Genomic DNA, 13,618 nt, shown 5'->3' on the forward strand with positions numbered 1-13,618 from the left:
CATCAATGCAATCCCAAGAGTTCAAAATAGTGCAAAATATTTCACATTGGAAAAGGGAGAATTTCAAGGCAGGAAAGCAGTAATTAGGGATCATCACACTGTAATCTCCACACATTGTATCTAGGAGCATGCTACATAGAATCCTTAGTATTTATAACAAATCCACAAATGGCATGCATGAATATTTGGAGGGAAGGATGTCTCACAAAAGAAAATATCCCCATCCTTGTAAAAGTATAGAAGCTTCAAAAACTATAAATATTGCAGTGAAGTGCAATTTCTTTCAAAATAAAGGTTCTATTTAGCATTTCAGTTCAAAAGTTGGTGTTTTACTATAAGGTTCAACCCACCTTGTCTTATAACCACACATCCAAGTAGTAGATTTAATTGACATTTCTAAACAATATTTTTATAACTCTTTTTGTTGGGCCAAGATGCCTAAGACTTGCTACATGGGTTTATAAGCATGAAACAATGAAAATGTAAGGAAAGAAAATAGAGAATTTAGATGGCATGGTAGGATTACCAACTAAATATTGTGCATCAAAACAATTTATATAACAATTTTTTTTTCAATGTGTTGGAGAAACCAAACCTTGAAAAAAGTGTTGCATCACACTTTGCAAACTACATCCTCATCAGAAGCTCCAACCTTCTGACTTCCAAAATATTTTTCTACCCCTCTAGTAGTCACTTCCATGAAATATCCTTTGAACACAATCAAATCCCTTCATGAGGGCTTCCCTATCCCAATGAGGGATACAATGTTGAAACACATCTTTCACCCATCCTTCATCCTCCACACATTGTATCCAAGAGCATGTTGCATAAAATCCTTAGCATGTATAACAAACCCACAAATGGCATGCATGAATATTTGGAGGGAAGGATGTCACACAAAAGAAAATATCCCCATCCCTGTAAAAGTACAACAAGCTTCAAAAAATATAAATATCGCAGGTTCTATTTCTTACAAAATAAAGGTTCTATTTAGCATTTCAGTTCAAAAGGTGGTGTTTTACTACAAGTTCATCCCACCTTGTCTTATAACCACATAAGCAAGTAGGAGATTCAATTGACATTTCCAAACAATATTTTTATAACTCTCTCGGCTAGGCCAAGATGCCTAAGACTTGCTACATGGGTTTATAAGCACGACAAAGCCAAAGCATAAGGAAAGAAAATATACAATTTAGATGGCATAGTGTACTTACCAATTGAATATTGTGCATCAAAAGAGTTTAGATAACAAAAAAATTGCCATATGTTGGAGAAACCAAACCTTGAAAGAAATGTTGCATCACTTTGCAAACTGCAACCTCGTCAACAGCTCAAGTCTTCAGACTTTCCAACAATTCCTCAGACTTCCAAAAAAGTTTTATGGCCAGTCCTCACTTCTATGAAATATCCTCCAAACACAATAAAATTCCTTCATGAGGGCTTCCTTATCCCAATCAGGGATGAGTGCTGAAACACATCGCTCACCCACCTAATAGTTCTGATGTCCTCTTACAAGCCCTACACTCTAAAAAAAATTTCAGATGACCTTGTACCACACTCCCATATCCACAACAATCAATAAGTCAACATATAACATCGTGATATACATATTCAAAGGAATCAACACTTATTTTAAACGGCTAAATATATCACAGCAAGGAGGCATATTGACAGTATTAGAATTTATTAACACCTTGGTAGTACTGGGTTTGTTTAAATCCTTATAGCTAGAATATCATAGACTTAAAATTCTCTAACATAGAAACTGAAAATTTTGTCAAACTTTATAAAACAAATATATATAATCTTTCAACATCATTTCAATTTTCAATGTTTTTCAGCTGCTTCTTAAATTGTAAATTCATTAAATAAGATTGATTGATATTAAATACCATGGAATTGGAATTTTCAGTCACAATTAGATATGTTTCATATCCATCGTGTCAATGATTACAAGACACTAAGCTTAACTGTCTTCTCCAAAACCAACTTAATAAGAAATAAAAATAAAACTAAGCAGAAAACTTGGAAGATTTACAAACTCTTATCCCCTCCCAAAAAATGGTTAAAATAGCGGTACCTATGCCTATTTGTCCGGCACAAATTACACAATCTGTGTGTGTCTAAGTGGGAACAAGTTATATCACATCCCACCCATCGACAAGTATTCAGTTCAAATAATATAATAATTGCATTGGACGGGATCAATAGCTTTTGCTTGCTCTTATGACTTCACGACCAGCCATTAGTACGCCTTCTTCATTTAATTCATAATCGTTCAAGACTGCTCGCGGGGGTGTTGCATCTCCACATAAAATCTCGCTCTTCACCGTACAGGCATAAAGATCAACCAAAAGGTTTCCTACCTGTAGCATGCACTTCGAAACCATCATTTTCCTATTCACTTTACAGCCTACATTAGAATAATTTCCCTAGTTCAGTTACTAAAAGCCGTGTACCATTAGTCGTAAGTAGTCAAATTTGCTACAAATAACGCACATGCAAAGGCTACAGATTCCGCTCTTGGTGCGACAAACTTCACAGCTACAATCATCCGCAGGAAGTTGACTCTGACAAGTTGTATTTCTACATCGTTTGTGGGAAAATATATCAATGAGTAACACTGAATGAAAAAAAAGGCTTCAATCCCTATTTTTATAGCAATAAATACTTCTAGCTGAACTGTGTTCATTGGACATTGACATAGGTGTAAGATCACTCCTGCTTTATATAAGCTTTTACAAAAGGGAAAATTATTCCTTGTTTTGAAGACCTCCTGTGCCTTCAAGGATCACCCAAAGCTCTGCTTCCAGATCTTCTAGATAATCCTCTAGTTATTCAGGCATTCTATGGACAATTACATCAAGCCCTCCCCTGCTACATCTCGAAGCAAGATCTGATCTGAATTGGCTGCTCTATGTCCCATTGTCTATTCTAGCCATTCACTTTCTTCTTATGTTTCTTTCTACCTCTCCATTTCTCCATTTCCTTCTTGTGACGAGAATGCTCTGCTATCACCTGCACGCGTGTCTGCTCAGTAGGTCACATTTCCCGTGAGCTTTCACTCTCTGAGGGAGACTCATGCACATTATCAGGATGGGAAATAGGCCCTCGTAGGTTTGCTGATCCTTCAGATGATGGAAAGGAAAGAGAGGTTAGTAGGTTAGGAGTCTTAGATTGTTGTCAGGTTGTTGTCAGGGTGGAGGGGTTTTTTTGTTTTTGTTGTTAAAACAATGCTCCAGAAGAAGTATCATGAAATCAACGACCCCACCCAACATAAAACCGGAAGAGAATGAAAGAAAAAAAGAAAAACCCTAGCTCATAGTCAAACATTGTGAACATGCTGAATCAGAAGGTAATGGCTGATTTCAAATGAAAGCACCAGAATTTAAAGCTGTACCTTTCGCGCCATCCCAAAATAAAAATAACAATAATGTTTAATCGGATCGCCCTCCCCGCAGTTACACTAATTGCACATCGAAACTTCTTGGCTTCATCTATTTTCCCAACCTTTGGACAACCCAAATATGAGAGTATTAAATGTTACAACATGAGGGGCACACCCTTCTGCATCCATCTTCTTATACACCTCCAAGGCTTCATTAGTCTTATCGATTTTACAGTAACCCTCCATTAGGGTGTTGTATAAGAGGCTACCCGACTTGCACCCAGACTCCAACATCACATCCAACAAATTTCTTGCTTCTCTCATATGCTTGCCATTGCAGGGAACATCCATCAGAATGCTACAAGTGACAATATCAGGCTTGCAATTTAGATCCCTTTTGGAGTTTAGGCCCCTCGTTTCGTCCAGAAACTTATATGTCGTGTCAATCTTTCCAGCCTTACAAATGCCTGATGATAAAATTGAAAGTACTAATGTCTGGATTAACAACATCTCTCACCATTTCACTAAAAATATTGCAGGCTTCCTAATCTCTGCCTGCATGACAGAATGCACGAACTAATAAATCAAAAGTGACATGATCGGGTGCACAACCACCCTCAATCATCAGATCTAGTATCGTTTCAATACGGCCCACATAGCCTAATTTGCTGGGTTCACCGAGAAAAAGATTGAAAGTCGTTGCATTTGGTGAAAGTCCACGCTTCTGTTTCATGTGTTGAAGGAGGTTCAAGGCATCTTCAACTCTTCCAGCATTTGCAAACCCATTAATCATTGTGGTGTGGGTAGAAGTGTCTGGGATGAAATTACTACGTACCATGTTTCCATACATTCGCTTGGCATTAGAAACGCTGGTCTCGTTCAAAAGCGCATTAATGACGTCCGTCTGCGATGTTTTCACATGTGGGTATTTGTGTTTTGATCCCCTTGAATCCTCTGAAGGAAAATTACTTGTTGGGTAATCGAAATAGGGCCGTGGAAGTGCCGAAAAATGCAAGGAAATGACTCTCGTTAGGGTCTTCTGATATATTTTTGCAGCGTGTATAGAGCTAATTCATGCCATATATACCTTTTCTCTCCTGTTTTTCCCCTACTATGTTTGGTCATAGAAGTGATCATGTGACGCTGTGCTGGACTGATCAGTTGTTCGGCCCGTCGCTTATGGTTTTGTCTCCGCGAAAGCAATCGAGTTGAGGTTTAAGGGAGGGTTTAGCAGCCTCTTCCCACTCGGTGCCTTTAGCCATGATTCAATAAAAATGATTTTCGGTCTAATGAATGCTCTCTGGTTCATTGGAAGGTGTGTTTTTAGGAGACAAATACAACCATATTAGAGTGCAATGGGTTGTTGGATGGGTTGAAGGGTAAAGATACTATATAATAAAGAAATTGATTGTAATGTTTATTCATATAAAGTGGTTATGATATATGGGTTGTTGGATGGGTTGAAGGGTAAACATATTCTATAATAAAGAAGTTGATTGCAATGTTTATTTATATAAAGTATTTATGATATAAGAATAATGACTTTTTTGTTAAAAATTGGAAGAGAAAGATAAGAAAGGAGAGGTACTAAGGTTTTTTGTGAATCAATCAAAAGGAAGGAAAAATGTCTCCTAATAGTAAGAGCTTTCAAGTTTCCTTTGCAATAGACCTAAATTTTAGTTGGAGCTAGGGAGTTGGCCTCAAAAACATTGATTGAGTACTTTAGAAATCCAAGACTTGACATATCCAAGCTAGTCAATTAGATAGATTTGTCTTGGACAAAGGTTGCAAAATCTAAGGTGCAAATCTGCCCCTTTTAATGTCAGTTTTAAACCTTCCATTTGAGAATGCTAAAAACAAGGTCAAGATTTTGAAAGGAGGTCCTTGATTTTACCAAAACTCAATATCAATGCTTAATCAATGGTGTGATTCTTTCTATTTGGGTTTGGCCTTGAGCTTTCATATCTATCTTTGGGTCTAGTTATCAATTTGTGGTTTCATTTATCTGTTGAGAAGGTCTCAAGGGCTATGGGGATAAGAAGGTTATTTTCCAATACCCCTCCCTTGAAACCCTATAAAGAGATGTTGCACCCCATTTTGTTGTCTTAGTATTTGAACCATAATCTCTTTCTATGATGATGCCCCTAAAGGAAGTGAAAGAAAAAAAAAAATCATGCTAAGTCAAAAGAGGATTATAGATTGTAGGTGTATTTAGAGGTCTTGACAAAGGTGAAGGGGAATTGACTTTACCTCCTATTGCAACATCTTCTATTCCACCATTCCATTGAAGAATCTAGGGAAGTTAGAGTTAATGAGATTCTTCTTGGCATGATAACTATTTGTGAGGTATTTTATCTTTAGCTTATTAGCACAATATTTTATTGATATCATTAGTGTGTGTTTCTTACTTCATCAAATAGCTATCAATACAAAGAGACAAGAACACAACATGTTGGCTTTCTAACATGGCCAAAAAACTCTCCCTCTTAGAGAGGAAAACCTGCACAAAATTCTTCTTATAGAGATTCCAATTGAGGAATACCAAGATTTGACCTACTAGGTCACTCTAAGACTAAGACACCAATCCTCTTCTTATTATTAATATCATCATTACTGCTGCAACAGTGAAGTCATCTTTACTGCACCACTCGGATCATCATGACTACTGCAACACCAAGGCCATTACTTCTTCACTATCGATATGTTTACTGAAATCATGACCTTGAGGATCACGACTCAGATCATGATCATCGTCATCCAAAATGATTATTGATACAAAGTGTCACTGTTGAACAACCTCATTATATGTATGCCCAGTCTATGGCTATGTTTTCTTCAGCATTGAGATCTTCGTCATCATGGGTATGTTGAGACTGTTTCGTATGTCGATACAAAGTATCACAATTGAGTAACCTCATCACAACAAATACGTTGAGACATCGTGATCCCTTTTATCATAGTTAAGCCAAGACTGTAATTGTGCCGAGACAGAGATTATATTGAGACAGTGATCATGATTGTGTGTTTACTCAGATAGAATGTTGAGATTGTATGATGTGTCAAAGCATCATGCCTTGAGATATATTCATCACAGTTATACCGAGACTGATTGAGCTATGATGGAGTAATTTAAATCCTATTTATATCACCCATCCGAAGAACTAAGACCTTCTTAGATTGTGAGGTCTTACTTACCATGATGACCATTGAAGACTTCAAGGATATTCGAGATCCTGTAACTGTACCCACGAAATTTAAAACCACAGAGCAATCTGATTTTTCTTATCTCCCTTTTTTGCAGATCCTATTGGGTATATATAGTGATTTGTCCTGTATATAAGCTGACTTGTATTCATGAAGATATATGTCGCCTTATTTGAGTCAACATGATTGTTCTTGAATATACATTTTGACACCAACATAACTTATCTCTTCATAGTTTTGCTTGTTGCCTTCTTCAATAGAATTGTGCTTGTCTTTGGAGGGCATTTAGACTTTTCTATGGACTTGTATATATTACACATAGGCTCAAGAAGAGCATGACATTGACTCTTTGACATCCTAAGGCTCTCAGTGGGAGCTACTAATAAATAAACCTCTTGCTCATGAAACCCATGTAGCAAAGAATAATAATAAATAGATTTTCTTGATCATAATTACAATGTCATGAAGATCGAACCTAGTTACACTTTCTTCAATACATTCGAGGTTCTATAGGGTACTAACTTTAAGGGTCATAGGTGAAAGCTCACAAATATCTTAAAAATGAGAAGGTAGGAGTGATTTAGCATAAGATTGATTCTTCAACGGTTGACATTTTGGGTGAGATTTCCCAATAAATGGAAAAAATTAAAGCCCTACCACCTACATATTAATTAGAGTATGAGAAAATGTTTCCTAATATTCAAAGAGTCTCTCCATCATTTTTCCATGAGATCCATGGCAAGTATGTTCAAGTGTCGATAACTCATGTTAAGATCTCACTTTGATTCAGGGCACATGTACTCCTTCAACTAGTGATGGAGATTCCGTCCAATTAGTAGGCAAAGTTGTTCATTTACAAGGTTGGCATCAATCAAGTATTCTCCCTCTCTGACCAACTCTAAGATGAGGAGTATGCATAATGGACTTATTATTGTAAAAAATTCCAAATATTGGATTATCTTTATGTTCAAGGGCTTGAAGTGGTTACCTCAACCTACAAATCTTTAAAGGAACTATGTGTTTTTTAATTAGACCCTTATGGTCAAGGAGCTACAAAATAGGAAGGCGTTATGACTATTTTTAAGGAGTTTCCCTAGGCTTACCTATGTACTAACTTCTTTTGTCAAATGACAAATGTAAGTTTGGTTACTATTACTATAAACTAAATTACTCTCTTCTCACTTGTTTTTTCTTGTGTATTATTCATCCCAAAAAAATAGATCATGTGATAAGTAACCTCTACTTAAAGGGTTTTTCGCAATTGTTAAATATTGTAGAAGTTTACAATGTTCATCTTTGACTAACCTGATCATGAACAAGGCAATTCAATGTATTATAGACAAATTACTAGAACACTCATTTTCAATATTATGTGTTCCCTCTTTATTGACATACATGGAGGAATGTTATTTTTAATAACAAAAACGGGTCTGAGGTTTCCTTCTCATTCTCTAATGCTACGATTATAGATCTTACTAAACCATGCTTGGACCTCCCCTTGCTTCATTCAATACACAAGAAGATACCCCTCCGACCTTTTTGGTCATACAATTAAACTTCTCCTAATGTTATGAACCCCAAAATTGGTCGCAATGCCCCTACAACTACACCCTTGGGGCACCTTGGCTAAGGGCCTAAATGAATTAGGGTTTATGGATTATGATAAGGGAGCGCTAATCCCCTTATCACAATTATCAAGGTTCCCCAATCAACTTCAATTGCATGATACAAAAGAGAAATTGAGAGAAAATGACAAGGAACTTGGAAAATTGAAAGCAGTTGTTGAAGAATTAATGGAATGAAAAACTACCATGGAGGTGGGGAAATAAAATGATGGAGTTAATCTAAAACCATCTAACAGTTTAAGAATTACATGTGTAGACTATTTAATTTTTTATATATGTTTGACCTATGTTTGATAATAAGGTTGAGTTTGACCTATGGTTTCTCCTTGTAATGTATCCACTAGCCCCACACACGTTGAAAGTATTAGTGTAATTTTGTTTAGAAGCAAGCCATTCCTAAAGAATGAGACAATATTCTCACCAAATGCAAAAGGGATCCAATTGTAAGATGTCCCATGGTCATCTTTGTATTGAAGGCACAAAAAAGGGGGTCAAAAAGGGATGAAATTGGATATGAATAAATTGAAGATTGCGTCATTCATGTAGTTGAGGACTACTTGTGTCAGTTTCGAATAGACTTGCAGAAAACTAGGGGAATCTCAATGTTGTTTGAGCATGTTGTGGACATAACCTTTGAGAAATATTGTAGACTTGTATTGAAATGTTACGTATACATTTGGTAAAAGAATGGACCAAAGTTAAGGGATGATGACAACTAAAGGGCCATCCTTATATCCTCTTTTTTCTTTTGAGTGGACATTAATTACATTTGGATCGTGCATGGAGATGAACCTTAATTTATTCGTATGAACTTAGGTACATTTGTGGACATTAGAATACCATATTGTTTCTCTTTGAAATAAAATACGTGAAGGATTTTGGGGGGAAATATGTCTGTCCATAAAATTTAGATCAAATTTTGGGACCATGTGCCTCTTTTCCTTCTACCCTAGTAGTTCTTGGAGGTTGTATTTGTAGGAGTTAGCAGAAAAAAACCTAGTATGACCAAGAATACTAGTATTGGAGAACTTATGGTTTGAGAGAAAGGTTCAGGGGTTCTAGGAGTTAAGGGTTTAATGGTTTATGAGTTATGGGTTAAGGGAAAATGGTAAATGGTTTAGGAGTTAGGAGTTAGGGGGTTTAGGGATTAGGGTGTTGAGGTCTAGGGGGATTATGGGTTATAGGTTAATGGCTTAGTGGTTAAGGGCTTCAAGGGTTGAGGGTTAACCACTAAGGCCCTAGAGGGTTTATGGATTAGGGTGTTGAGGTCTAGGGGTATTATGGGTTATAGGCTAATGGTTTACTCGTTAAGGGATTCAAGGGTTAAGGGTTAACCATTGAGGGCTTAGGGGTGAGGGTCAAGTGTTTAAGGATTATGGGATGTAGGTGTCAACATGTTAAGGGTTTAGGGGTTAAGGGTTAAGGGTTGGGGTTTAAGAGGATAAAAGGTTAAGGCTTAGGGGATTAAGGGATTCTAAGTTAGGGGTTAAGGGTAAAGTGGTTAGTGACTTAGGATTTAAGGGATCAAGGGGTTAATGGGTTATGAATTATGAGTGTATGGGTCAAGGAATTATGACTTTGGGGTTAAGAGGACATGGAATTTAGTTGTTATGGGTCGTGATAAAGGGGCCCCTAATCCCCTTATCACAACTATTGGGGGTCCAACTTGTTGTCTAAGAAGTTAATTAACCAAGAAATATATAACTGAAACTAAATGAAATTGAATGCAAAAGGGACAAGTAAAAAACACAATGTTCACGTAGTAAAACCTTGACAGGGTGTCAATGAAACATCCACGGGGCATGGGATTGGATTTTCTATTAAATCAACAATGATTCTCCTTATTACAATAGTTCAGGCATTCATCATTTTATAGGAGGCTCCTCTATTACATAACAGTTGTTTCGTTATAAAACCAACTTGGCAGTAAATACAATTTTACACATATTTACAATTAGTTGTCAAATTCCAACAAACTCCACCTTGAGAACAATTTTCCTAATCCCTTGCCCATTACCATTCATCATCTCTTTTGCAACCCAAGAGAATCTAAACACCATCGTAGCTTCTCTACTGTAACTGGCTTCGTAAATATGTCTGCACAAATTTCCCATGTATGGACCTTATTTAGAGCTACTTTTCCGCCATCAATCACATGCCTCAGAAAATGATACCTTACATCAATGTGCTTGGTCTTTCTGTGATAAGCTGGATTTGTAGCCAAGTGAATAACACTCTCACTGTCACAAAGTACATTCACTCTCTCGTGCATCCTTCCAATCTCATCAAGTAGACCCTTTAACCAGATTTCTTCTTTACTCGCATCTAAAGCAGCTATATATTCTACTTTGGTAGTGGACAACAAAATTGTTTCTTGAAGCTTTGACATCCAACTAATTGCTCCACCTGCAAGAGAAAAGGATCCCTCTCATCTTTTAAAAAAAAATGTTGCTGCTCTCAAGTGAAGGAGCCCACTAGGTTTTTTGAAAAGAGAAAGAGCTGCTGGTTCGTCTATCTGGAAAAAGAGTCTGTCGCCAGAGAAAGAGCTACCATCACTACTATTGTGAAGGAAGAAGGCTACCGCAAGAGCTGAAGTTGCAATTTTTTTTTAAGGGAATCAGTCAGTGCCAGAGATAGAGTGAATTTTTTTTTTCCTGCCCGAGTTTGCTGAAGTCCACTGGATGAACAACCTGCTATTTGAGGGTTTGGTGAAAACAGAGCTATTGTTTGTATAGATCACATAATTATTTTAATTTTGACAGCAGAAAGAAAAGAAAAATTTGTTAAATGTAGATATTTTTTGTTTGTTTGTTTGGTAGGGTTTCGTTGGTTGAAAAAAAAGGAAGGAAATTTTTATAGGAGTAGTGAAATTTAATTTTAAGGGGAAAAGTGGAAAATTGGAAAGGTGAAACTGAATTTTAAGGGGAAAATTGGAAAATTAGAAAGGGTTTGAAGTGGGTTTTGAATTTTTTTTTAAATTCTAGAAATTTTTGGGGTGAGTTTCAGAAATTTTTTTTTTTTAAAAGAATTGAATCAAGAAGAAGGAAGAGAATCAATATTTGTTTTGATCATTAAAGAAACAAAAATTGAAACTACAAGTTGAATCCTTAGTTGGAAGAACCATAGGAAGGAAATCTAGAAGCCATTTTTTTAACCCTATAGGAAGAAAATGGCCAAGATGACGAGTGCAAAGTTTGAGGTGGAGAAATTCACGGGAAAGAACAACTTTGCTCTATGGAAACTGAAAGTTAGGGATTTGCTGGTGCAACAAGGGTTGCACAAAGCTCTGGACGAGGCAAATAAGAAACCTGCTAGCATGACAGATTCAGATTGGGAGGACTTGGATGCCTGAGTTCTCAGTACCATGAGGTTATGCCTGGTGGATGAAGTTCTCTTCAACATTGTTGAGGAGAGTACAACTGTAGATTTATGTGAAAAACTGGAAAAACTATATATGACAAAATCGTTAACCAATAGAATTTATTTAAAAAGACAATTATGTAGTCTTCGGATGAAGGAGAGTGAAAAAGATGAAGAACACTTAAATGTTTTTAATACACTTATATACCAATTATCAGATATGGAAGTTAAAATTCAGGAAGAAGACAAAACTATAACATTGTTGTGTTCTCTGCCCAAGTCATGGGACCACTTCGTGACTTCAATCAATTTGAGCACTACCGATTATTTGAAATTTGAATCAGTTGTGGGAGCTCTCTTATATGAAGAATTACAGAGGAAATCCAGTACTGAGACAACTGCACCAGAAGCCATGATAGCCAGAGGACGGTCAAAGGAGAGAGGAGAAAAAACAAGGGGTCTTCCAGATCAAAATCAAAGGGAAAGAAGTGTAAAGAAAAATTTTGGAACTACAATAAAATTGGACACCTCAAGAAAGACTGTTGGAAATGAAAAGAGTCTAATAACCCAAAGAAGGAAGCAAATCAGGTTGATTCAAGTATTCTAGACGAAGTTTTATCTGCTGAATAATTATGTATGATAGATAAAAGTTTACCTGTTTGTAATGTCTCTCACGGTTTTGAAAGTTGGCTCTTAGACTCTGGTGCTTCTCATCACATGTGTCCACATAGAAATTGGTTTACTTCATATGAATATGCAAATGGTAGTTTTGTGTTTATGGGTAATCATGTATCATGTCAGACTGTTGGGATGGGAAATATCAGGATTGAAATGTTGATAACACAGTTAGAACATTAACTAGTGTTAGACATGTACCTGAATTGAAGAAAATTTCGATTTCTTTGGGAGTGTTGGATATAGATGGTTATAAGTTTATAGGTCAGAATGGAGTGCCAAAAGTATCTAAAGGTGCCCTAGTTGTTATGAAAGTAGAAAAGGTCAGAAATCTTTACAGACTCAATGGAAGTACTCACGTTAGTGAAGCAATGATTGTGTCATAGAAAGAAGAAGAATGTACTCGCTTATGGCATCAACAATTGGGTCACATGAACGAGAAAGGTCTTTAGGTGCTAATGAAACATAAATCACTTCCTGTTTTGAAATCATTGAAGTTGGATTTCTGTAAAGATTGTGTGTATGGAAAACAGTGTAAACAGAGATTTAAAACTGGAAGTCATAATAGTAAAGAAATTTTGGACTATATGTATTCTAATATGTGGGGACCATATCCTGTTGTATCATATGGAGGTGCTTTATATTTTTTAACGTTTATTGATAATTTCCCCCATAAAGTTTGCGTCTTTATGTTGAAAAGCAAAGATGATGTATTCAATGTCTTTAAACAATTTAAAGCAATGGTAAAAAAAAGAATAGGAAAATCAATTAAATGTTTACGGATTGACAATGGTGGTGAATTTACTTCTCTAGAATTTGAACAATACTATAAGGATGAAGGAATTGTTAAACACAAAACTGTTGTTTATACTTCTCAACAAAATGGTGTTGCTAAATGTATGAATCAGACTCTTATGGAAAGAGCTAGAAGCATGATCAACAATGCTAACGTGCAAAAGGAGTTGCAATCAGAAGCAGTATCCACTGCTTGTTATTTAGTTAACAGATCACCTTCAGTATCAATTAATGTTGTGTGTGGAGCATGATTGTTCAAAGGTCTTTTGTTTTAGCTGGATGTATACCCCAGGAAGTTTGTACACCCCTACACGCGGGGGGGTGCGGGGGGGGGGGGGGGACTTGTCCCCCCGCGGGGGTCCGAGGGGGCCGATCCCCCCGGGCTGGGGAGCTCGGGGGTAGCGCCCCCAAAGCCCAAAATAGATGTAAATTTGCCTTGTAAAAGTATAGTAATTTCTAGTCAATCTGGGTTGTTCATTAGGGTGATGATCTGACGATAGAACTTATGTTTAGTTTAGGGTTTTTTTTCCCTAGAAGGCAACCCCTCTCTTTGTATGAGGGCATTGTATTT

The 13,618-nt window shown here is 36.7% G+C and overlaps 1 pseudogene; it reads right to left on the reverse strand.

The window, feature by feature from the left end:
- Positions 1 to 638: 638 nt before the first annotated feature.
- On the reverse strand, positions 639 to 3,180 carry LOC149246950 (OBERON-like protein; annotated as a pseudogene).
- Positions 3,181 to 13,618: the final 10,438 nt, after the last annotated feature.

Source organism: Pinus tabuliformis, chromosome 7 (genome assembly GCF_031772625.1).
Source record: "Pinus tabuliformis cultivar Carrire ecotype Pingquan chromosome 7, CPIR1, whole genome shotgun sequence".
Taxonomy (NCBI): Eukaryota; Viridiplantae; Streptophyta; class Pinopsida; order Pinales; family Pinaceae; genus Pinus; species Pinus tabuliformis.